Raw genomic sequence first — 25954 nt, forward strand, 5'->3', positions numbered from 1 at the left:
GTTGCCTACCTGGTGCTCCTATAGAATGCTTTGTATCCCTAGTGTGGGCTTCAGGGAGAGCCCAGCCTTAGAGGGTGGTAAGATGAAAGGGTTGTGCTGCTTTGCCCTCATGTTTACTCTTTGGCTTTGTGTGTATTCCTGGTTCTCTTATTTTGCCACTAAAACATTGGAGTTCTCTGATGTGAAGGAGGCTGACCAAGCGTACCTCATTTTAAAGGGTACGTTTCTTCATAATAGTTTGTTATTGGATTCTTCACTATTCTTAAACTACTGTTGTAGGACTCTTGTAGGATCAAGACTGCTGGATTTTGAGCAAGAGCACCACTAAGCTTTGGGAGCGGAGTCTCATCCTACACAGTGTGTCTACTGTTGGCCAAAAACCTTTGACTAGCTAGCAGCACCTCTCCAGAACCCAAGAGTAAAGGTGATTTGTGGCAGCCTATTGCATGACACTCTTATGACTCCTCAGAGAAGTCATAGTGGAACATATCAAACTCCTTTCTCTCAGTTACACATGTCTCATACAGGCAAAGAAGAAAAGAAGTAGGATTTGGTTGAATAGATTTATTGAAGCAACTTTTTTCTATGTAAAAAGGCATGAATTGCTGTTATTAAGATAAACACAATGCCATTAAAGTGGTAACTAGGAAAGTGAAACTGAGGAAGAGTCCCACCATACTATCACAATCTTCTATCCCTACCTGCACTTCTAAGATTCTAAATGAGAGCAATAGCAGTGTTGGCCCTAAACCGCCCATCTAGTCCCTGGAAGGAAACCCAGTCTGTGTACTTGGACTATAAACTGCAACAACGTGCAGCATGAGATGGCAAGCTGGCCGGAAGGTCCTCTTTATGATGGTAGGTGGGCAGTGTGGTGTTTTATAATAAAACATCTGATGTTTCAAAAACTGCCCATGTGTGACAACACACATTCCTCCTGTGTAGGGTAGACATCGTATTCTTTGTACCATCAAGACCAGGTAGACTGTCTTGTGCACCCTTGGGTTGAGCACAGGATGAAAGTGTCATGCAAAGAAATGAATAACAAATTCTGCGTGAACGAGCAACTGATAGGAAAAAATAAAACCTCTCCACTAAAATGAAACTGTGCTAAAATAATAAAAATAAAATGTAGCTAGGTAAAAGGGCACGGACCGCAGGCCTGGAGCTAAAATGTACCCATGGAAATGGTAAAACAACCCCACAACACTACCTTCCACCCGTATGCTAATACCGCAGTTCCTCAAAGATGACATATTGGCACAATTAAATGAGTGAACCTGGCATCTGTCAACTACGTACTAGAGCATTCATCCCGAGTCCATCTGCCTCTCCTTCCTGGAGCACTGCCCCTACATCTCTCCTCCAAGGTTCTTGTACAGTTGGCCTTTTTCTGATGGATACTTACTGCAGATTCCTCACCTTGTGAATACCGGCATGTGGCAGACATCATCTGGATTCTTAGCTCAGCAATTCATTTGCACATCAGTAGGTGGCGTCGTGCAGCTCTGCATCAGGTCCATCCTGCCCCGGAAGTGACTCCTGTGTCAGCATGATTTCTTTGCTTTCTATGCCTTATGACATGGATCCACACTCTGCTCCCTTGGTTCTGAATCCCAAGGCTGTTTGAAACTGAGGCCAAACTCTATCGCTGAGTACTACAGTAAAGTGGTTAATGCCTGCTCTTGGTGTAAGTAGTGAACCCAGATAAGTCGTCAAGAAAAGTCTTGATCTTGTTCTAAGTCATCGGGTAAAAAAATAAAAAATCACTCGTCAAACGTAAGTTGAAGCATGAGCCTCCTTCTTGCCTCTCTCATCCAGGCAAAACATGTGGATGCCCGGGTACCTCATGGCCTCTGTCCCAGTCTACCATGGAACCAAACCATCACCCTGCTCTATGTGCCGCCCCAATTTCTGGTGCCATCAGCAATACCCATCAGATCCAGGCCTTCAAAAGCGGCATGTGTTTCTTTTGGTACCCTTCTAGTGTGCCTCTGGGCCCCAATTATCTGTGGAACCTACAGTCTGGCTACCACTAGTACATATATCTCCCCACATGCACATCTCAACCCTAATTCGTGGCCTACCCCAACACAGGACCATCATCCGCTTCAACTCCTCACGCAGCAGAAAGATCCTCGCAGGTTGCCTGTGCATCAACAACTCCTGAGGAAGACCCTTTTGTCTTATTGGACTTGGAATTAACCCACCACAAGCACGTTTTGAGTCGCACCACCTCAACCCCAGATTCACTTACATTTACAAGGTACGCTCCCTTTGGCACAATGCTATTCAGACCAGGAACCAATGTTAACAACGTTGTTGTGGATTAGAAAACTGTCACTTAAAAAGGTGCCCTGGTGCTAAACTAAACATAGACCCATCGAGGCATGTAATAACTTTAGATATTATAGAGCCAGGCCTTTAAGGCTTTCCTAAGGGCGTAGAGATTGCTAATAGAGCAAAGACAGTCTGCCATACTTCCATAGGCAAGCTGCCTGTACAGAGAATGATCGACCACCGGGGCCAGCTTTCTTAAATGTGGGACTTGGAGCAAATGGGCATTCGCAGAGTGTAATGATCTAGTGAGAAGATATCATTGCAGTTTACGGGAAAGTGGAGGGGGACCAGTGTGATGACAAGCTCTCTGCCATGCACAGTGCTCTAAGCTTTATATACTTGTCCGCGAGGAGCCAGTGAAGAGATTTCGGAGCCGCTGACGTAGAGGAAGATTGTGGCTCGGATAGAATCAGTTTTGTAGCTCTGCTTATAAACAATGGAGATGTTGTACAAGATGCCACCTAAAATGGCATTGCCATAATGAAGTCTGGCAGCAGAGGTAGAATTTTACATCATACCAACATTACTCCAAAACAAGTGGAGAATAGTTTAAGGAGTGGCGAGAAAAAGATTATCCATATCTTACTGCTCACACTGCAGTCGGATCGGAGCCATCCTCAGGTGGCCAAAAGGTCGCTGCCAGTGTTTTCAAAAGAGACCTTGAAAGACAATTACCTCAGACTTGCCTCCCTTAATTTTCGGGAAGTTAACTCTAAGCCACTATGAGACATCTCATTTGCATTCATGGAAAGCTGCCATTGGAGAATGTGAGGTACGATCCGAGGTGAGGGTTAGTTGTCAGCCTAATTCACAAATCTTGGGGCATAAAATTTAATAAGCTTAGCCAGTGGCCTTAATGATGCATTAAATAATGTCAGGCTTAGTGATGAGTCCAGGACTTTCCCTGTGTAACTGATTTAGAAGCAGAGCAAAAGGTGAAAGGGTGTGGGGGTGGAGGGTGTAAATGAACAGTCTGTGTTCTTTCTTCCAAGAAAGAAGCCAGCCACTGCAGAGCTTATCCTTTCACTGTATTTGTGGTGGCCTGGTGAGCAGCACGTCATGACAGTGCCAAACGCAGTATATAGGTCCAGTAGTACCAAATCTACCGGATGACCCTAGTCTGCTGCCGTACGCAGATCTAATGCAGGAACTCTCGTCTGCTGCCGTACGCAGATCTAATGCAGGAACTCTCGTCTGCTGCCGTACGCAGATCTAATGCAGGAACTCTCGTCTGCTGCCGTACGCAGATCTAATGCAGGAACTCTCGTCTGCTGCCGTACGCAGATCTAATGCAGGAACTCTCGTCTGCTGCCGTACGCAGATCTAATGCAGGAACTCTCGTCTGCTGCTGTACGCAGAGTTTTTTTTTTTTATGGCAGCACTGTGGGCTCAAACAAAAAAAATAAAATTAACTTTCAAAATAATGATTTTATTGTTGCAGCGGACCAGGCAAATAGGCATCCTAGTTTTGGTTTGGCTGTTCCTGGCTGCTCATTGAAAGTGGGGAGGGAAATAAGACGGATACGAGATTCGACCTGGGAAAGCAGAGATCAGAATGGGGGGGAAGATGCATCAGACATACAGGTGAGGCACACAAAAGCATAGATTTGTGCGAGTGAGACGGTGTAATGGAGCGAAAGAAATTAACAGATATTGGAAGAAATGAGGATAGAGTGCAGAGGTAATGAAAACAGACCGACTCAAAATAAACTGCAGACTGCCAGAGGGTAAGACAGGTGAGAGATGTGACAGGTATTCAGATGAGAGAAACAGTTAAGTGAGAGAGAGAAGCATAGGGGAGAATGGTGTGGAAAACATGATGGACAGCCTTGAATATTATCGGGAGGTCAGGTGAGGGAATAGGTGGAAGACATCTGAGAGGAGGAGAGATAAATGAGAGGCTCAGAAGTGAGACCGAGGAAGAGACTGGTGAGAGACCTGTAATAGAGAGATGCAGGATGGGGAGCTGATTTGGGGTGGGCGGGGGGCTGATTGGGTGGGGTGGGGGAGCTGATGAGGGGAGGGGGGGAGCTGATGAGGGGGGGGGGGAGCCGATGGGGAATGCAGAACTGGATGACTAGTCACCAGGGGTCAGAGCTGTGAGCCCTGACCTGCCCCTTCTTTCCACTGTCACTGCTTTTATAACCCCTGACCTCAAAGGGGGGGGGGGGGGGAGAAAGAAGTGTGAAAAGATAGGAAGGAACGTAAGAGGGGATAATTGAGAAAGGAGAGGATTGCATGAAAGCAAGCAAGGAAGGGAGGGGCATGAAAGGAAAAATAACTACTTTTTTCCGAAGTCAAAGCTGCATCATTCTGCACTGTCTGGCTTCGGGTTTAAGGAGCTGCTTGATCAGGTGGGCAGCTGTATATTTCGCAGCCTGCCGATGGGCATTTACTGCCTGCGAGCTGCTCGGTGGCAGCCTGCAAGATACTGTTGCTTGTGATCAATCTGTTAGACTCCTGTAGTGGAGGCAGTGCTTGCTGTGGGAACATCTGACACACAATGCTGCTGCTGGCACGCTGATGGTACTTCTTGGCATAAAGGCAGGTGTGGAAAATCCTTCCTTGAACCCTTCTTGAAGAAGTTGAGCTCACTCCCTACCCCTCAGGGCGCAAGTATCATCTTGGTTAAGGTTGTGAAATATCACATAGTGGGTCAGTAGTTGAATGAGTCTGGGTCAGGTGTCATATGTAACTTCCTGTGATGTCATTCAGGCCAAAAGTTGAGTGTCACTCATGCTACCTCTTCATTCTGATGAATTGACACTCATGGTCTCAACTCTTCTCATGGGCTTTATATTGAAGAATCTCCATCTTTTGTCATGGTGTATCAGGAAGTCTTTGACATCTAACTGCCTATGGGGGAGGTCACTACAATTGGCCTGATGCATGTTTTGCAAACAGGGCAGCCAGTGTTCTTCAGAACTGCTCCTCCCTTTAACAAATCCCCCACAAACACATTAGTGGGCACTTCGGCAAATCAAGGATTTTGATGCCGAGTCAAAAACAAATTAAGCGGCTTGGACCTCCTGGAGCCGTTCTGTCTTTCCTCCTCCAGCATTCCACACCAGAGAGTGTTCAAGTACAAGCAGGTTGAACCCTAACTGTTTTCCAACCATACCTACAGAGAGAATCTAAACTAATGCGGGCCTTCGGGGAAAATTGATCTCCTCTACCAGCCCCGCCCTCGAGTCTGCGTATTCGAGTGCCTTCTGGGACCTAACTCACTAGGATTGTGGGACATGGTGGCAAGATTTGGCTCAAGGTCCTCTGGCCTCTGAGCTAATTTGGCACTGAAAATACAAGATTCAGCGAAGGGTGTCATCAGGTCAGGCCTGTACTCTGACTGTTTAGGTAGTGCAGTTAGTACCACCGCGGTGCTCTGGCACCACGCAGGCATAAGCTCCACAGGCTTCTCAAATTATGTCCAGGAATCGTGGATGGATATGCAATTTGATGGCTCCTGTATCTTTGGGGGATAAAGACTGCCTTAGAGCACTTCAAAGAAAGCAGATGTTTGGTGGCATGTGTAGCTGCAGATACACATGCTGTGCATAGTCCGCCGTCTGGTGTTGGGTCGGAGTGTTACAAGTTGTTTTTCTTCGAAGAAGTCTTTTCGAGTAACGAGACCGAGGGACTCCTCCTACTTTGGTTCCATTGCGCATGGGCGTCGACTCCATGTTAGATTGTTTTTTTTCCGCCATCGGGTTCGGACGTGTTCCTTTTCGCTCCGTGTTTCGGGTCAGAAAGTTAGTCAGAATCAACGGAAAATTTGTCGGTATTGTTTCGTTCGGTATCGGGTTAGATTAGAATCGACACCGAATCTTGAAGAGCTCCGGTAGCCCTTCGGGGTAATTTCGATCCCCCGTCGGGGCCTGGTCGGCCCGACCGCGTGCAACATCGAGACTGATGGAACGGACCCCGTTCCGATTCTGTCCTAAATGCCACAGTAAATATCCCTATACAGACCAACATTTGGTCTGTAACTTGTGCCTGTCACCCGAGCACAAAGAAGAGACGTGTGAGGCCTGTCGAGCGTTTCGGTCGAGAAAAACGCTCCGAGACCGAAGAGCCAGAAGGTTGCAGATGGCGTCCACGCCGACAGGACAACAACGGTTCGAGGAAGAGGGAGAAGAAGAAACATTCTCCATCCACGAATCGGATTCCGAAGAATTCGACGTCGAAGAAACCGTGAGTAAGACGTCGAAACCAGCATCACACAGAAAAACAGACAAAGCCCAGGGGACGCCACTGCCGACAGGCCATGGCTCAACCCATAAAGTAGGTGACCGTCCATCGGCACCGAAAAAGGGCGAGCTGGTGCCGAGATCGTCCGACTCAGGTCGAGACACAGGCACGCAGCAATCTCGGGACTGAGAAAGTGCCGCAGAAAAGGGTCGACACAGAGACAGCGGCACCGAAGCTGCTCGGCACAGAGATAGCGGCACCGAAGATGGTCAACGCCAAGAAGGTACGACACCGAAAAAGAGGAAAATCTCTTCGGAGCCGAAAACAACAAAAGACACGGTTTCGGTGCCAAAACGCCCAGCAACCGAAAGCCAGTTCCTACTCAGAGGAACAATTACTGTCCTCCCAACTTCAAAAACACAGATTTGAGGAGGAATTACAAACAACAGCTGTAGATCACACGCAAAAGCGGATTGTAAGGAAATGCCTCCTTGGCATGGTTGCCCCCTGACTTTTTGCCTTTGCTGATGCTATGTTTACAATTGAAAGTGTGCTGAGGCCTGCTAACCAGGCCCCAGCACCAGTGTTCTTTCCCTAACCTGTACTTTTGTGTCCACAATTGGCAGACCCTGGCATCCAGATAAATCCCTTGTAACTGGTACTTCTAGTACCAAGGGCCCTGATGCCAAGGAAGGTCTCTAAGGGATGCAGCATGTCTTATGCCACCCTGGAGACCTCTCACTCAGCACAGACACACCGCTTGCCAGCTTGTGTGTGCTAGTGAGGACAAAACGAGTAAGTCGACATGGCACTCCCCTCAGGGTGCCATGCCAGCCTCTCACTGCCTATGCAGTATAGGTAAGACACCCCTCTAGCAGGCCTTACAGCCCTAAGGCAGGGTGCACTATACCATAGGTGAGGGTACCAGTGCATGAGCATGGTACCCCTACAGTGTCTAAACAAAACCTTAGATATTGTAAGTGCAGGGTAGCCATAAGAGTATATGGTCTGGGAGTCTGTCAAACACGAACTCCACAGCACCATAATGGCTACACTGAAAACTGGGAAGTTTGGTATCAAACTTCTCAGCACAATAAATGCACACTGATGCCAGTGTACATTTTATTGTAAAATACACCACAGAGGGCACCTTAGAGGTGCCCCCTGAAACTTAACCGACTATCTGTGTAGGCTGACTAGTTCTAGCAGCCTGCCACAAACCGAGACATGTTGCTGGCCCCATGGGGAGAGTGCCTTTGTCACTCTGAGGCCAGTAACAAAGCCTGCACTGGGTGGAGATGCTAACACCTCTCCCAGGCAGGAATTGTCACACCTGGCGGTGAGCCTCAAAGGCTCACCTCCTTTGTGCCAACCCAGCAGGACACTCCAGCTAGTGGAGTTGCCCGCCCCCTCCGGCCAGGCCCCACTTTTTGGCGGCAAGGCCGGAGAAAATAATGAGAATAACAAGGAGGAGTCACTGGCCAGTCAGGACAGCCCCTAAGGTGTCCTGAGCTGAGGTGACTCTAACTTTTAGAAATCCTCCATCTTGCAGATGGAGGATTCCCCCAATAGGGTTAGGATTGTGACCCCCTCCCCTTGGGAGGAGGCACAAGGAGGGTGTACCCACCCTCAGGGCTAGTAGCCATTGGCTACTAACCCCCCAGACCTAAACACGCCCTTAAATTTAGTATTTAAGGGCTACCCTGAACCCTAGAAAATTAGATTCCTGCAACTACAAGAAGAAGGACTGCCTAGCTGAAAACCCCTGCAGAGGAAGACCAGAAGACGACTACTGCCTTGGCTCCAGAAACTCACCGGCCTGTCTCCTGCCTTCCAAAGATCCTGCTCCAGCGACGCCTTCCAAAGGGACCAGCGACCTCGACATCCTCTGAGGACTGCCCCTGCTTCGAAAAGACAAGAAACTCCCGAGGACAGCGGACCTGCTCCAAGAAAGGCTGCAACTTTGTTTCCAGCAGCTTTAAAGAACCCTGCAAGCTCCCCGCAAAAGGCGTGAGACTTGCAACACTGCACCCGGCGACCCCGACTCGGCTGGTGGCGATCCAACACCTCAGGAGGGACCCCAGGACTACTCTAAGACTGTGAGTACAAAAACCTGTCCCCCCTGAGCCCCCACAGCGCCGCCTGCAGAGGGAATCCCGAGGCTTCCCCTGACCGCGACTCTTTTGAATCCAAAGTCCCGACACCTGGGAGAGACCCTGCACCCGCAGCCCCCAGGACCTGAAGGACCGGACTTTCACTGGAGGAGTGACCCCCAGGAGTCCCTCTCCCTTGCCCAAGTGGAGGTTTCCCCGAGGAACCCCCCCCTTGCCTGCCTGCAGCGCTGAAGAGATCCCTAGATCTCCCATTGACTTCCATTACAAACCCGACGCTTGTTTCTACACTGCACCCGGCCGCCCCCGCGCTGCTGAGGGTGAAATTTCTGTGTGGGCTTGTGTCCCCCCCGGTGCCCTACAAAACCCCCCTGGTCTGCCCTCCGAAGACGCGGGTACTTACCTGCAAGCAGACCGGAACCGGGGCACCCCCTTCTCTCCATTCTAGCCTATGTGTTTTGGGCACCACTTTGAACTCTGCACCTGACCGGCCCTGAGCTGCTGGTGTGGTGACTTTGGGGTTGCTCTGAACCCCCAACGGTGGGCTACCTTGGACCAAGAACTGAACCCTGTAAGTGTCTTACTTACCTGGTAAAACTAACAAATACTTACCTCCCCTAGGAACTGTGAAAACTGCACTAAGTGTCCACTTTTAAAACAGCTATTTGTGAATAACTTGAAAAGTATACATGCAATTTTGATGATTTGAAGTTCCTAAAGTACTTACCTGCAATACCTTTCGAAGGAGATATTACATGTAGAATTTGAACCTGTGGTTCTTAAAATAAACTAAGAAAAGATATTTTTCTATATAAAAACCTATTGGCTGGATTTGTCTCTGAGTGTGTGTACCTCATTTATTGTCTATGTGTATGTACAACAAATGCTTAACACTACTCCTTGGATAAGCCTACTGCTCGACCACACTACCACAAAATAGAGCATTAGTATTATCTATTTTTACCACTATTTTACCTCTAAGGGGAACCCTTGGACTCTGTGCATGCTATTCCTTACTTTGAAATAGCACATACAGAGCCAACTTCCTACATTGGTGGATCAGCGGTGGGGTACAAGACTTTGCATTTGCTGGACTACTCAGCCAATACCTGATCACACGACAAATTCCAAAATTGTCATTAGAAATTGATTTTTGCAATTTGAAAAGTTTTCTAAATTCTTAAAAGACCTGCTAGGGCCTTGTGTTAGATCCTGTTTAGCATTTCTTTTAGAGTTTAAAAGTTTGTTAAAAGTTTGAATTAGATTCTAGAATCAGTTTTAGTCTCTTAAAAAGTATTCCAACTTTTAGAAGCATAATGTCTAGCACAGATGTGAATGTGGTGGAACTCGACACCACACCTTACCTCCATCTACAGATGAGAGAGCTAAGGTCACTCTGTAAACTAAAGAAAATAACAATGGGCCCCAAACCTACCAAAATACAGCTCCAGGAGCTTTTGGCAGAGTTTGAAAAGGCCAACCCCTCTGAGGGTGGCAACTCAGAGGAAGAGGATAGTGACTTGGAGGACAATTCCCCCCTACCAGTCCTATCTAGGGAGAACAGGGTCCCTCAAACCCTGACTCCTAAAATAATAGTCAGAGATGCTGGTTCCCTCACAGGAGAGACCAACACCTCTGAAATCACTGAGGATAGCCCCAGTGAAGAGGACATCCAGTTAGCCAGGATGGCCAAAAGATTGGCTTTGGAAAGACAGATCCTAGCCATAGAGAGGGAAAGACAAGAGATGGGCCTAGGACCCATCAATGGTGGCAGCAACATAAATAGGGTCAGAGATTCTCCTGACATGTTGAAAATCCCTAAAGGGATTGTAACTAAATATGAAGATGGTGATGACATCACCAAATGGTTCACAGCTTTTGAGAGGGCTTGTGTAACCAGAAAAGTGAACAGATCTCACTGGGGTGCTCTCCTTTGGGAAATGTTCACAGGAAAGTGTAGGGATAGACTCCTCACACTCTCTGGACAAGATGCAGAATCTTATGACCTCATGAAGGGTACCCTGATTGAGGGCTTTGGATTCTCCACTGAGGAGTACAGGATTAGGTTCAGGGGGGCTCAAAAATCCTCGAGCCAGACCTGGGTTGACTTTGTTGACTACTCAGTGAAAACACTAGATGGTTGGATTCAAGGCAGTGGGGTAAGTAATTATGATGGGCTGTACAATTTATTTGTGAAAGAACACCTGTTAAGTAATTGTTTCAATGATAAACTGCATCAGCATCTGGTAGACCTAGGACCAATTTCTCCCCAAGAATTGGGAAAGAAGGCGGACCATTGGGTCAAGACAAGGGTGTCCAAGACTTCAACAGGGGGTGACCAAAAGAAAGGGGTCACAAAGACTCCCCAGGGGAAGGGTGATGAGACAACCAAAACTAAAAATAGTAAAGAGTCTTCTACAGGCCCCCAAAGACCTGCACAGGAGGGTGGGCCCAGAGCCTCTTCACAAAACAATGGGTACAAGGGTAAAAACTTTGATCCCAAAAAGGCCTGGTGTCATAGCTGTAAACAGCATGGACACCAAACTGGAGACAAGGCCTGTCCCAAGAAAGGTTCCACTCCAAACTCCCATCCAGGTAACACTGGTATGGCTAGTCTCCAAGTGGGATCAACAGTGTGCCCAGAGCAAATCAGGGTCCACACTGAAGCTACTCTAGTTTCTGAGGGTGGGGTGGATTTAGCCACACTAGCTGTCTGGCCGCCTAACATGCAAAAATACAGACAGCAACTCTTAATTAATGGGACTAGAATAGAGGGCCTGAGGGATACAGGTGCCAGTGTCACCATGGTGACAGAGAAACTGGTTTCCCCTGGCCAATACCTGACTGGAAAAACGTACACAGTCACCAACGCTGACAATCAGAGAAAAGTACATCCCATGGCAATGGTTACTTTAGAATGGGGAGGGGTCAATGGCCTGAAACAGGTGGTGGTCTCCTCAAATATCCCAGTGGACTGTCTGCTTGGAAATGACCTGGAGTCCTCAGCATGGGCTGAGGTAGAACTAAAAACCCATGCAGCAATGCTGGGTATCCCTGAACTGGTGTGTGTGAAAACAAGAGCACAATGCAAGGCACAGGGTGAAAAAGTAGAGCTGGAGTCTGGAAAAATGGCCCAGCCTACCAAGAGAACCGGAAAGTCAGTTGGGAAACCAACTGCAACACAGCAAAAGAAAGGGAACCTCTCTTCTCAGGAAGAAGTTCTGCCCTCTGAGGGAACTGAGCCTTTGGAGCTTGAACCTTACCAGGTTGAGCTCTTAGGCCCAGGGGGACCCTCCAGGGAGGAGCTGTGTAAGGGACAAGAAACCTGTCCCTCTCTTGAAGGCCTTAGGCAGCAAGCTGCTGAAGAGTCCAAAGGCAAGAAAAATGGAACGCATAGGGTCTATTGGGAGGATGGACTCCTGTACACTGAGGCCAGAGACCCCAAACCTGGTGCCACTAGGAGAGTGGTAGTGCCTCAGCTGTTCAGAGAGTTCATCCTAACATTGGCCCATGACATTCCCCTTGCTGGACATTTGGGACAAACCAAGACGTGGGAGAGGTTAGTCAACCACTTCTACTGGCCCAATATGTCCAACATGGTTAAGGAGTTTTGCCTCTCCTGCCCCACCTGTCAAGCCAGTGGTAAGACAGGTGGGCATCCAAAGGCCCCCCTCATTCCACTTCCAGTGGTGGGGGTGCCCTTTGAAAGAGTGGGTGTGGACATAGTTGGTCCACTGGAACCTCCCACAGCCTCAGGAAATATGTATATCCTGGTAGTAGTGGATCATGCTACCAGGTATCCTGAAGCTATTCCCCTTAGGTCGACTACTGCCCCGGCAGTAGCCAAGGCCCTCATTGGTATCTTTACCAGAGTGGGTTTCCCTAAGGAGGTGGTATCTGACAGAGGTACCAACTTCATGTCAGCATACCTAAAGCACATGTGGAATGAGTGTGGAGTGACTTATAAATTCACTACACCTTACCATCCACAAACTAATGGCTTAGTTGAGAGATTCAACAAGACATTAAAGGGCATGATCATGGGGCTCCCAGAAAAACTCAAAAGGAGATGGGATGTCCTCCTGCCATGTCTGCTTTTCGCTTACAGGGAGGTACCACAGAAGGGAGTAGGGTTCTCACCCTTTGAACTTCTGTTTGGTCATCCTGTAAGGGGACCACTTGCCCTTGTTAAAGAAGGCTGGGAGAGACCTCTCCATGAGCCTAAACAGGACATAGTGGACTATGTACTTGGCCTTCGCTCTAGAATGGCAGAGTACATGGAAAAGGCAACCAAAAACCTTGAGGCCAGCCAACAGCTCCAGAAGTTTTGGTATGACCAAAAGGCTGCACTGGTTGAGTTCCAACCAGGGCAGAAGGTCTGGGTTCTAGAGCCTGTGGCTCCCAGGGCACTCCAGGACAAATGGAGTGGCCCTTACCCAGTACTAGAGAGGAAGAGTCAGGTCACCTACTTGGTGGACCTGGGCACAAGCAGGAGCCCCAAAAGGGTGATCCATGTAAACCGCCTTAAGCTCTTCCACGACAGGGCTGATGTCAATCTGTTGATGGTAACAGATGAGGATCAGGAGGCAGAGAGTGAACCTCTCCCTGATCTTCTGTCATCAGACCCAAAAGATGGTACAGTAGATGGAGTGATCTACTCAGACACCCTCTCTGGCCAACAGCAAGCTGATTGTAGGAGAGTCCTACAACAGTTTCCTGAACTCTTCTCCTTAACCCCTGGTCAGACACACCTGTGTACCCATGATGTGGACACAGGAGACAGCATGCCTGTCAAGAACAAAATCTTTAGACAATCTGACCATGTTAAAGAAAGCATCAAGGTGGAAGTCCACAAGATGCTGGAATTGGGAGTCATTGAGCGCTCTGACAGCCCCTGGGCTAGCCCAGTGGTCTTAGTCCCCAAACCTCACACCAAAGATGGAAAGAAAGAGATGAGGTTTTGTGTGGACTACAGAGGGCTCAATTCTGTCACCAAGACAGATGCCCATCCAATTCCAAGAGCTGATGAGCTCATTGATAAATTAGGTGCTGCCAAATTTCTAAGTACCTTTGACTTGACAGCAGGGTACTGGCAAATAAAAATGGCACCGGGAGCAAAAGAAAAGACAGCATTCTCCACACCTGATGGGCATTATCAGTTTACTGTTATGCCCTTTGGTTTAAAGAATGCCCCTGCCACCTTCCAAAGGTTGGTGAATCAAGTCCTTGCTGGCTTGGAGTCCTTTAGCACAGCTTATCTTGATGATATTGCTGTCTTTAGCTCCACCTGGCAGGATCACCTGGTCCACCTGAGGAAGGTTTTGAAGGCTCTGCAATCTGCAGGCCTCTCTATCAAGGCATCCAAATGCCAGATAGGGCAGGGAACTGTGGTTTACTTGGGACACCTTGTAGGTGGAGGCCAAGTTCAGCCACTCCAACCCAAGATCCAGACTATTCTGGACTGGGTAGCTCCAAAAACCCAGACTCAAGTCAGGGCATTCCTTGGCTTGACTGGGTATTACAGGAGGTTTGTGAAGGGATATGGATCCATTGTGACAGCCCTCACTGAACTCACCTCCAAGAAAATGCCCAAGAAAGTAAACTGGACTGTGGACTGCCAACAGGCCTTTGACACCCTGAAACAGGCAATGTGCTCAGCACCAGTTCTCAAAGCTCCAGATTATTCTAAGCAGTTCATTGTGCAGACTGATGCCTCTGAACATGGGATAGGGGCAGTTTTGTCCCAAACAAATGATGATGGCCTTGACCAGCCTGTTGCTTTCATTAGCAGGAGGTTACTCCCCAGGGAGCAGCGTTGGAGTGCCATTGAGAGGGAGGCCTTTGCTGTGGTTTGGTCCCTGAAGAAGCTGAGACCATACCTCTTTGGGACTCACTTCCTAGTTCAAACCGACCACAGACCTCTCAAATGGCTGATGCAAATGAAAGGTGAAAATCCTAAACTGTTGAGGTGGTCCATCTCCCTACAGGGAATGGACTTTATAGTGGAACACAGACCTGGGACTGCCCATGCCAATGCAGATGGCCTTTCCAGGTTCTTCCACTTAGAAAATGAAGACTCTCTTGGGAAAGGTTAGTCTCATCCTCTTTCGTTTGGGGGGGGGTTGTGTAAGGAAATGCCTCCTTGGCATGGTTGCCCCCTGACTTTTTGCCTTTGCTGATGCTATGTTTACAATTGAAAGTGTGCTGAGGCCTGCTAACCAGGCCCCAGCACCAGTGTTCTTTCCCTAACCTGTACTTTTGTGTCCACAATTGGCAGACCCTGGCATCCAGATAAATCCCTTGTAACTGGTACTTCTAGTACCAAGGGCCCTGATGCCAAGGAAGGTCTCTAAGGGATGCAGCATGTCTTATGCCACCCTGGAGACCTCTCACTCAGCACAGACACACCGCTTGCCAGCTTGTGTGTGCTAGTGAGGACAAAACGAGTAAGTCGACATGGCACTCCCCTCAGGGTGCCATGCCAGCCTCTCACTGCCTATGCAGTATAGGTAAGACACCCCTCTAGCAGGCCTTACAGCCCTAAGGCAGGGTGCACTATACCATAGGTGAGGGTACCAGTGCATGAGCATGGTACCCCTACAGTGTCTAAACAAAACCTTAGATATTGTAAGTGCAGGGTAGCCATAAGAGTATATGGTCTGGGAGTCTGTCAAACACGAACTCCACAGCACCATAATGGCTACACTGAAAACTGGGAAGTTTGGTATCAAACTTCTCAGCACAATAAATGCACACTGATGCCAGTGTACATTTTATTGTAAAATACACCACAGAGGGCACCTTAGAGGTGCCCCCTGAAACTTAACCGACTATCTGTGTAGGCTGACTAGTTCTAGCAGCCTGCCACAAACCGAGACATGTTGCTGGCCCCATGGGGAGAGTGCCTTTGTCACTCTGAGGCCAGTAACAAAGCCTGCACTGGGTGGAGATGCTAACACCTCTCCCAGGCAGGAATTGTCACACCTGGCGGTGAGCCTCAAAGGCTCACCTCCTTTGTGCCAACCCAGCAGGACACTCCAGCTAGTGGAGTTGCCCGCCCCCTCCGGCCAGGCCCCACTTTTTGGCGGCAAGGCCGGAGAAAATAATGAGAATAACAAGGAGGAGTCACTGGCCAGTCAGGACAGCCCCTAAGGTGTCCTGAGCTGAGGTGACTCTAACTTTTAGAAATCCTCCATCTTGCAGATGGAGGATTCCCCCAATAGGGTTAGGATTGTGACCCCCTCCCCTTGGGAGGAGGCACAAGGAGGGTGTACCCACCCTCAGGGCTAGTAGCCATTGGCTACTAACCCCCCAGACCTAAACACGCCCTTAAATTTAGTATTTAAGGGCTACCCTGAACCCTAGAAAATTAGATTCCTGCAACTACAAGAAGAAGGACTGCCTAGCTGAAAACCCCTGCAGAGGAAGACCAGAAGACGACTACTGCCTTGGCTCCAGAAACTCACCGGCCTGTCTCCTGCCTTCCAAAGATCCTGCTCCAGCGACGCCTTCCAAAGGGACCAGCGACCTCGACATCCTCTGAGGACTGCCCCTGCTTCGAAAAGACAAGAAACTCCCGAGGACAGCGGACCTGCTCCAAGAAAGGCTGCAACTTTGTTTCCAGCAGCTTTAAAGAACCCTGCAAGCTCCCCGCAAAAGGCGTGAGACTTGCAACACTGCACCCGGCGACCCCGACTCGGCTGGTGGCGATCCAACACCTCAGGAGGGACCCCAGGACTACTCTAAGACTGTGAGTACAAAAACCTGTCCCCCCTGAGCCCCCACAGCGCCGCCTGCAGAGGGAATCCCGAGGCTTCCCCTGACCGCGACTCTTTTGAATCCAAAGTCCCGACACCTGGGAGAGACCCTGCACCCGCAGCCCCCAGGACCTGAAGGACCGGACTTTCACTGGAGGAGTGACCCCCAGGAGTCCCTCTCCCTTGCCCAAGTGGAGGTTTCCCCGAGGAACCCCCCCCTTGCCTGCCTGCAGCGCTGAAGAGATCCCTAGATCTCCCATTGACTTCCATTACAAACCCGACGCTTGTTTCTACACTGCACCCGGCCGCCCCCGCGCTGCTGAGGGTGAAATTTCTGTGTGGGCTTGTGTCCCCCCCGGTGCCCTACAAAACCCCCCTGGTCTGCCCTCCGAAGACGCGGGTACTTACCTGCAAGCAGACCGGAACCGGGGCACCCCCTTCTCTCCATTCTAGCCTATGTGTTTTGGGCACCACTTTGAACTCTGCACCTGACCGGCCCTGAGCTGCTGGTGTGGTGACTTTGGGGTTGCTCTGAACCCCCAACGGTGGGCTACCTTGGACCAAGAACTGAACCCTGTAAGTGTCTTACTTACCTGGTAAAACTAACAAATACTTACCTCCCCTAGGAACTGTGAAAACTGCACTAAGTGTCCACTTTTAAAACAGCTATTTGTGAATAACTTGAAAAGTATACATGCAATTTTGATGATTTGAAGTTCCTAAAGTACTTACCTGCAATACCTTTCGAAGGAGATATTACATGTAGAATTTGAACCTGTGGTTCTTAAAATAAACTAAGAAAAGATATTTTTCTATATAAAAACCTATTGGCTGGATTTGTCTCTGAGTGTGTGTACCTCATTTATTGTCTATGTGTATGTACAACAAATGCTTAACACTACTCCTTGGATAAGCCTACTGCTCGACCACACTACCACAAAATAGAGCATTAGTATTATCTATTTTTACCACTATTTTACCTCTAAGGGGAACCCTTGGACTCTGTGCATGCTATTCCTTACTTTGAAATAGCACATACAGAGCCAACTTCCTACACGGATCTTTATACAAAGTGGTACAGGGAAGATCAGCACCCTTCCCCCAATCAGAAGAAAAAGGAAACTGGATTTCCAACAACAAGAAAAAATACCACAAGCAAAAGTGGTAAAGAAGGTAACTCCACCACCCTCTCCACCACCGGCAACTCGTATATCACCGGCACAGACTCGTCACAATCACCAGCTCATACCACCATGAGCCAAGATGACCAGGACGCATGGGATCTCTGACGCCCCAGTATCGGACAATAGCCCTGAGTCGTACCCCACTAAGCCCTCACCACCTGAGGACAGTACAGCGTATGCTCAGGTGGTAGCTAGGGCAGCAGAGTTTCATAACGTATCGCTACATTCAGAGCCTATGGAGGATGACTTCCTTTTTAACACCCTGTCCTCCACCCATAGCAATTATCAAAGCCTTCCTATGCTTCCGGGAATGCTAAGGCACGGTAAACAAATCTTTAAGGAGCCAGTTAAAAGCAGAGCAATAACCCAAAGGGTGGAGAAGAAATACAAGGCACCACACACAGACCCTGCTTTTATTACATCACAACTGACACCAGATTCAGTTGTCGTAGGAGCAGCTCGTAAAAGAGCCAACTCGCACACATCAGGCGACGCACCACCTCCAGACAAGGAGAGCCGAAAGTTTGATGCAGCCGGGAAAAGGGTTGCAGTACAAGCTGCAAATCCGTGGCGCATCGCCAACTCGCAGGCACTCCTAGCGCGATATGACAGAGCCCATTGGGACGAGATGCAGCATCTCATCGAGCACTTCCCCAAAGAATTCCAAAAACGGGCAAAACAAGTGGTTGAAGAGGGACAAAACATATCCAACAACCAAATCCGTTCTTCTATGGATGCAGCAGATACAGCTCCAAGAACTATAAATACTGCTGTAACGATAAGGAGGCACGCATGGCTGCGCACATCCGGCTTCAAACCTGAGATACAACAGGCAGTGCTCAATATGCCGTTCAATGAACAGCAATTGTTTGGCCCAGAAGTGGACACTGCAATTGAAAAATTAAAGAAGGACACTGACACAGCTAAAGCCATGGGCGCACTCTATTCCCCGCAGGGCAGAGGCACATTTGGCACATTTCGCAAAACTACTTTCAGAGGAGGGTTTCGAGGTTAAGCCACACAAGCCAGCACCTCACAAACAACACAGTCTACCTACCAGGGACAGTATCAAAGGGGAGGCTTTCGGGGCCAATACAGAGGGGGCCAATTCCCAAGAAACCGGGGAAAATTTCAAGGGCCCAACCCCTCAAAACAAGCAGTGACTCACAAGTCACTCAACCCCTTCACACAACACCAGTGGGGGGGAAGACTAAGCCAGTTCTACAAATCTTGGGAGGAGATAACAGACACTTGGGTCTTAGCAATTATCCAACATGGTTATTGCATAGAATTTCTCCAACTCCCTCCAAACGTCCCACCGAAAACACAAAATATGTCAAAACAGCATTTAGACCTTCTACAACTAGAAGTTCAAGCATTACTGCAAAAAGACGCAATAGAATTAGTACCAGGTCCACAAAAGAACACAGGAGTTTACTCACTGTACTTTCTAATACCAAAAAAGGACAAAACTCTGAGACCGATATTAGATCTCAGAACATTAAACACCTTCATCAAATCAGAACACTTTCACATGGTCACGTTACAAGACGTAATACCACTACTGAAACAGCAGGACTACATGACAACCTTAGATCTAAAAGACGCGTATTTCCATATACCGATACATCCCTCGCACAGGAAATACCTACGGTTCGTATTCAAAGGAATACACTACCAATTCAAAGTGTTGCCATTCGGAATAAGAATCGCGCCAAGAGTCTTTACGAAATGTCTAGCAGTAGTAGCTGCACATATCAGAAGGCAGCAAATACATGTGTTCCCGTACCTAGACGATTGGTTAATAAAAACCAACTCGCTAACAAAGTGTTCACACCACACAGATTATGTTATAAAAACCCTTTGCAAACTGGGTTTCTCCATCAACTATGCAAAGTCACACATTCTGCCGTGTCAAACACAGCAATACTTAGGAGCGACAATCAACACAACAAAGGGGATAGCCACTCCAAGTCCACAAAGGGTTCACAATTTTCACAAGGTGATACAAGCTATGTATTCAACACAAAAAGTACATGCAAAGATGGTATTAAAACTCCTAGGCATGATGTCCTCATGCATAGCCATTGTCCCAAACGCAAGATTGCACATGAGGCCTTTACAACAGTGCCTAGCATCACAATGGTCACACGCACAGGGTCAACTTCTAGATCTGGTGTTGATAGACCGCCAAACATATATCTCGCTTCTATGGTGGAACAGTACAAATTTAAACAAAGGGCGGCCTTTCCAAGACCCAGTGCCACAATACGTGATAACAACAGATGCTTCCATGACAGGGTGGGGGGCACACCTCAATCAACGAAGCATACAAGGACAATGGGACGTACATCAAAGAAAGTTTCATATCAATCACCTCGAATTGTTAGCAGTATTTCTAGCGTTGAAAGCATTCCAACCCATAATAACCCACAAATACATTGTTGTCATGTTGTCTGTTTTGACCAGAATGTATTATTTAAACAAACGGGGGGACACACTCAACACAGTTGTGTCTCCTAACACAAAAAATATGGCATTGGGCAATTCACAACCACATTCGCCTAAAAGCACAGTTTATTCCAGGGATCCAGAACCAGCTAGCAGACAGTCTCTCTCGGGATCACCAACAGGTCCACGAATGGGAGATTCACACCCAAATCCTGAACACTTACTTCCAAATTTGGGGAACACCTCAAATAGATCTATTTGCAACAAAAGAAAACGCAAAATGCCAAAACTTTGCATCCAGGTACCCACACCGGCAATCTCAAAGCAATGCTCTATGGATGAATTGGTCAGAGATATTTGCATACGCTTTTCCCCCTCTCCCTCTCCTTCCATATCTAGTAAACAGATTGAGTCAAAACAAACTCAAACTCATTCTAATAGCACCAACATGGGCAAGACAACCTTGGTATATGTAGGAAGTTGGCTCTGTATGTGCTATTTCAAAGTAAGGAATAGCATGCACAGAGTCCAAGGGTTCCCCTTAGAGGTAAAATAGTGGTAAAAAGAGATAATACTAATGCTCTATTTTGTGGTAGTGTGGTCGAGCAGTAGGCTTATCCAAGGAGTAGTGTTAAGCATTTGTTGTACATACACATAGACAATAAATGAGGTACACACACTCAGAGACAAATCCAGCCAATAGGTTTTGTATAGAAAAATATATTTTCTTAGTTTATTTTAAGAACCACAGGTTCAAATTTAACATGTAATATCTTGTTTGAAAGGTATTGCAGGTAAGTACATTAGGAACTTTGAATCATTTCAATTGCATGTATACTTCAAGTTATTCACAAATAGCTATTTTAAAAGTGGACACTTAGTGCAATTTTCACAGTTCCTGGGGGAGGTAAGTTTTTGTTAGTTTTACCAGGTAAGTAAGACACTTACAGGGTTCAGTTCTTGGTCCAAGGTAGCCCACCGTTGGGGGTTCAGAGCAACCCCAAAGTTACCACACCAGCAGCTCAGGGCCGGTCAGGTGCAGAGTTCAAAGTGGTGCCCAAAACGCATAGGCTTCAATGGAGAGAAGGGGGTGCCCCGGTTCCAGTCTGCCAGCAGGTAAATACCCGCGTCTTCGGAGGGCAGACCAGGGGGGTTTTGTAGGGCACCGGAGGGGACACAAGCCCACACAGAAATTTCACCCTCAGCGGCGCGGGGGCGGCCGGGTGCAGTGTTAGAACAAGCGTCGGGTTCGCAATGGAAGTCAATGAGCGATCAAGGGATCTCTTCAGCGCTGCAGGCAGGCAAGGGGGGGCTTCCTCGGGGAAACCTCCACTTGGGCAAGGGAGAGGGACTCCTGGGGGTCACTTCTGCAGTGAAAGTCCGGTCCTTCAGGTCCTGGGGGCTGCGGGTGCAGGGTCTTTTCCAGGCGTCGGGACTTAGGTTTCAGAGAGTCGCGGTCAGGGGAAGCCTCGGGATTCCCTCTGCAGGCGGCGCTGTGGGGGCTCAGGGGGGACAGGTTTTGGTACTCAGTCGTAGAGTAGTCCGGGGGTCCTCCCTGAGGTGTTGGTCCTCCACCAGCCGAGTCGGGGTCGCCGGGTGCAGTGTTGCAAGTCTCACGCTTCTTGCGGGGAGTTTGCAGGGTTCTTTAAAGCTGCTCCTTTGGATAAAGTTGCAGTCTTTTTGGAGCAGGTCCGCTGTCCTCTGGAGTTTCTTGTCGTCGAAGCAGGGTAGTCCTCAGAGGAGTCAGAGGTCGCTGGTCCCTTTGGAAGGCGTCGCTGGAGCAGAGTTCTTTGGAAGGCAGGAGACAGGCCGGTGAGTTTCTGGAGCCAAGGCAGTTGTTGTCTTCTGGTCTTCCTCTGCAGGGGTTTTCAGCTAGGCAGTCCTTCTTCTTGTTGTTGCAGGAATCTATTTTCTAGGTTCAGGGAGAGCCCTTAAATACTAAATTTAAGGGCGTGTTTAGGTCTGGGGGGTTAGTAGCCAATGGCTACTAGCCCTGAGGGTGGGTACACCCTCTTTGTGCCTCCTCCCAAGGGGAGGGAGTCACATCCCTAATCCTATTGGGGGAATCCTCCATCTGCAAGATGGAGGATTTCTAAAAGTTAGTCACCTCAGCTCAGGACACCTTAGGGGCTGTCCTGACTGGCCAGTGACTCCTCCTTGTTATTCTCATTATTTTCTCCGGCCTTGCCGCCAAAAGTGGGGGCCGGGGCCGGAGGGGGCGGGCAACTCCACTAGCTGGAGTGTCCTGCGGTGCTGGCACAAAGGGGTGAGCCTTTGAGGCTCACCGCCAGGTGTTACAGCTCCTGCCTGGGGGAGGTGTTAGCATCTCCACCCAGTGCAGGCTTTGTTACTGGCCTCAGAGTGACAAAGGCACTCTCCCCATGGGGCCAGCAACATGTCTCTAGTGTGGCAGGCTGCTGGAACCAGTCAGCCTACACAGATATTCGGTTAAGTTTCAGGGGGCACCTCTAAGGTGCCCTCTGTGGTGTACTTTACAATAAAATGTACACTGGCATCAGTGTGCATTTATTGTGCTGAGAAGTTTGATACCAAACTTCCCAGTTTTCAGTGTAGCCATTATGGTGCTGTGGAGTTCGTGTAAAACAGACTCCCAGACCATATACTCTTATGGCTACCCTGCACTTACAATGTCTAAGGTTTTGCTTAGACACTGTAGGGGCACAGTGCTCATGCACTGGTACCCTCACCTATGGTATAGTGCACCCTGCCTTAGGGCTGTAAGGCCTGCTAGAAGGGTGTCTTACCTATACTGCATAGGCAGTGAGAGGCTGGCATGGCACCCTGAGGGGAGTGCCATGTCGACTTACTCATTTTGTTCTCACTAGCACACACAAGCTGGTAGGCAGTGTCTGTGCTGAGTGAGGGGTCTCTAGGGTGGCATAATACATGCTGCAGCCCTTAGAGACCTTCCCTGGCATCAGGGCCCTTGGTACCAGAGGTACCAGTTACAAGGGACTTATCTGGATGCCAGGGGGTGCCAATTGTGGAATCAAAAGTACAGGTTAGGGAAAGAACACTGGTGCTGGGGCCTGGTTAGCAGGCCTCAGCACACTTTCAATTCAAAACATAGCATCAGCAAAGGCAAAAAGTCAGGGGGTAACCATGCCAAGGAGGCATTTCCTTACAGTATACAACACTACTAGACCTGTCAGTAGTACCTCATGTCAAACTACCCAACAGGCCAGATCTGTTAACGCAAGCAACAAATCAGGCATCCAAACCCAGCATCGCTGAATCTAGCAATTTGGCTCCTGAAATCCTAGAATTTGGACACTTAAACCTCACACAGGAATGTATGGAGGTCATAAGACAAGCTAGAAGGCCATCCACTAGACACTGCTATGCAAGTAAATGGGAAAGATTTGTTTGCTACTGCCATAATAATCAAGTACAACCATTGCATGCATCTCCAAAAGATGTTGTAGGGTATTTACTACATTTGCAAAAGTCAAATCTAGCTTTCTCTTCCATAAAGATACATCTCGCAGCAATATCTGCATACCTGCAAATTACTCATTCAACTTCCCTATTTAGAATACCTGTCATTAAAGCATTTATGGAAGGCCTAAAAAGAATTATACCACCAAGGACACCACCTGTTCCTTCATGGAACCTCAATATTGTCTTAACAAGACTCATGGGTCCACCTTTTGAACCCATGCATTCTTGCGAAATGCAATATCTAACGTGGAAAGTTGCATTTCTCATTGCCATTACATCTCTAAGAAGAGTAAGTGAAATTCAGGCATTTACTATACAAGAACCATTTATTCAAATACACAAAAATAAGGTAGTTCTAAGAACCAACCCAAAATTCTTACCAAAGATCATCTCACCGTTCCACTTAAATCAAACAGTAGAATTGCCAGTGTTCTTTCCACAGCCAGACTCAATAGCTGAAAGAGCACTACATACATTAGACATCAAAAGAGCACTTATGTACTACATTGACAGAACAAAACTAATTAGGAAAACAAAACAACTATTTATTGCATTTCAAAAAACCTCATACAGGAAATCCAATATCAAAACAAGGTATAGCTAGATGGATAGTTGGGTGCATCCAAACCTGCTATCTTAAAGCAAAGAGACAGCTGCCTATTACACCAAAGGCACACTCAACCAGAAAGAAAGGTGCTACCATGGCCTTTCTAGGAAATATTCCAATGAACGAAATAGGTAAGGCAGCAACATGGTCTACGCCTCACACATTTACTAAGCACTACTGTGTAGACGTGTTATCTGCACAACAAGCCACAGTAGGTCAAGCTGTACTAAGAACTTTATTTCAAACTACTTCCACTCCTACAGGCTGAACCACCGCTTTTGGGGAGATAACTGCTTACTAGTCTATGCACAGCATGTGTATCTGCAGCTACACATGCCACTGAACGGAAAATGTCACTTACCCAGTGTACATCTGTTCGTGGCATTAGTCGCTGCAGATTCACATGCGCCCACCCGCCTCCCCGGGAGCCTGTAGCCGTTTGGAAGTAATCTTCAACATTTGTACATTTGTAAATATATTACTTTAACCTTCATTTTGTACATACTTATTCATTCCATTGCATGGGCACTATTACTAACATACACAACTCCTACCTCACCCTCTGTGGGGAAAACAATCTAACATGGAGTCGACGCCCATGCGCAATGGAACCAAAGTAGGAGGAGTCCCTCGGTCTCGTGACTCGAAAAGACTTCTTCGAAGAAAAACAACTTGTAACACTCCGACCCAACACCAGACGGCGGACTATGCACAGCATGTTAATCTGCAGCGACTAATGCCACGAACAGATGTACACTGGGTGTAGGAAGTTGGCTCTGTATGTGCTATTTCAAAGTAAGGAATAGCATGCACAGAGTCCAAGGGTTCCCCTTAGAGGTAAAATAGTGGTAAAAATAGATAATACTAATGCTCTATTTTGTGGTAGTGTGGTCGAGCAGTAGGCTTATCCAAGGAGTAGTGTTAAGCATTTGTTGTACATACACATAGACAATAAATGAGGTACACACACTCAGAGACAAATCCAGCCAATAGGTTTTTATATAGAAAAATATCTTTTCTTAGTTTATTTTAAGAACCACAGGTTCAAATTCTACATGTAATATCTCATTCGAAAGGTATTGCAGGTAAGTACTTTAGGAACTTCAAATCATCAAAATTGCATGTATACTTTTCAAGTTATTCACAAATAGCTGTTTTAAAAGTGGACACTTAGTGCAATTTTCACAGTTCCTAGGGGAGGTAAGTATTTGTTAGGTTAACCAGGTAAGTAAGACACTTACAGGGCTTAGTTCTTGGTCCAAGGTAGCCCACCGTTGGGGGTTCAGAGCAACCCCAAAGTCACCACACCAGCAGCTCAGGGCCGGTCAGGTGCAGAGTTCCAAGTGGTGCCCAAAACACATAGGCTAGAATGGAGAGAAGGGGGTGCCCCGGTTCCGGTCTGCTTGCAGGTAAGTACCCGCGTCTTCGGAGGGCAGACCAGGGGGGGGGTTTTGTAGGGCACCGGGGGGGACACAAGTCCACACAGAAATTTCACCCTCGGCAGCGCGGGGGCGGCCGGGTGCAGTGTAGAAGCAAGCGTCGGGTTTTCAATGTTAGTCTATGAGAGATCTCGGGATCTCTTCAGCGCTGCAGGCAGGCAAGGGGGGGATTCCTCGGGGAAACCTCCACTTGGGCAAGGGAGAGGGACTCCTGGGGGTCACTTCTCCAGTGAAAGTCCGGTCCTTCAGGTCCCGGGGGCTGCTGGTGCAGGGTCTCTCCCAGGCGTCGGGACTTTAGGTTCAAAGAGTCGCGGTCAGGGGAAGCCTCGGGATTCCCTCTGCAGGCGGCGCTGTGGGGGCTCAAGGGGGACAGGTTTTTGTACTCACAGTCTTAGAGTAGTCCTGGGGTCCCTCC

At 48.2% G+C, this 25954-nt stretch overlaps 1 protein-coding gene across 6 annotated transcripts in view; it reads left to right on the plus strand.

Moving 5' to 3' along the window:
* CKAP5 (cytoskeleton associated protein 5) overlaps positions 1–25954 on the plus strand; it is a 627586-nt gene that overhangs the window by 39962 nt on the left and 561670 nt on the right. The gene's annotated exons all lie outside the window — the stretch shown is intronic.

The sequence above is a fragment of the Pleurodeles waltl genome, chromosome 3_1 (assembly GCF_031143425.1).
Source record: "Pleurodeles waltl isolate 20211129_DDA chromosome 3_1, aPleWal1.hap1.20221129, whole genome shotgun sequence".
NCBI classification, from domain to species: Eukaryota; Metazoa; Chordata; class Amphibia; order Caudata; family Salamandridae; genus Pleurodeles; species Pleurodeles waltl.